The sequence below is a fragment of the Lipotes vexillifer genome, unplaced genomic scaffold (genome assembly GCF_000442215.2).
Source record: "Lipotes vexillifer unplaced genomic scaffold, Lipotes_vexillifer_v1.1 scaffold469, whole genome shotgun sequence".
NCBI classification, from domain to species: Eukaryota; Metazoa; Chordata; class Mammalia; order Artiodactyla; family Lipotidae; genus Lipotes; species Lipotes vexillifer.
The window spans coordinates 3,047,911-3,048,197 of NW_006788006.1; positions in this window are offsets into that span (position 1 = coordinate 3,047,911).

A 287-nucleotide genomic window follows, 5' to 3' on the forward strand; every position below is an offset into this window, starting at 1 on the left:
AGCAGGAATTGTCAACCTAGAAGACCCAAGAGATTCTAATTTTCTAATTTCCTAAGGCACATGGCTGCATACAAAAACCCATAGCTCTTCTGTATTTGAGGTAAAACCAGCTGGAAATGGAAATGAGAAAAAAATACCATTCATTCATAGTGATGTCCAAAACTATACAATTCAGGGAATTCCCTGGCGGTCCAGTAGTTCGGACTCCACGCTCTCACTGCTGAGGGCCCAGGTTCAATCCCTGGTCGGGGAACTAAGATCCCACACGCTGTGTGGTACGACCAAAA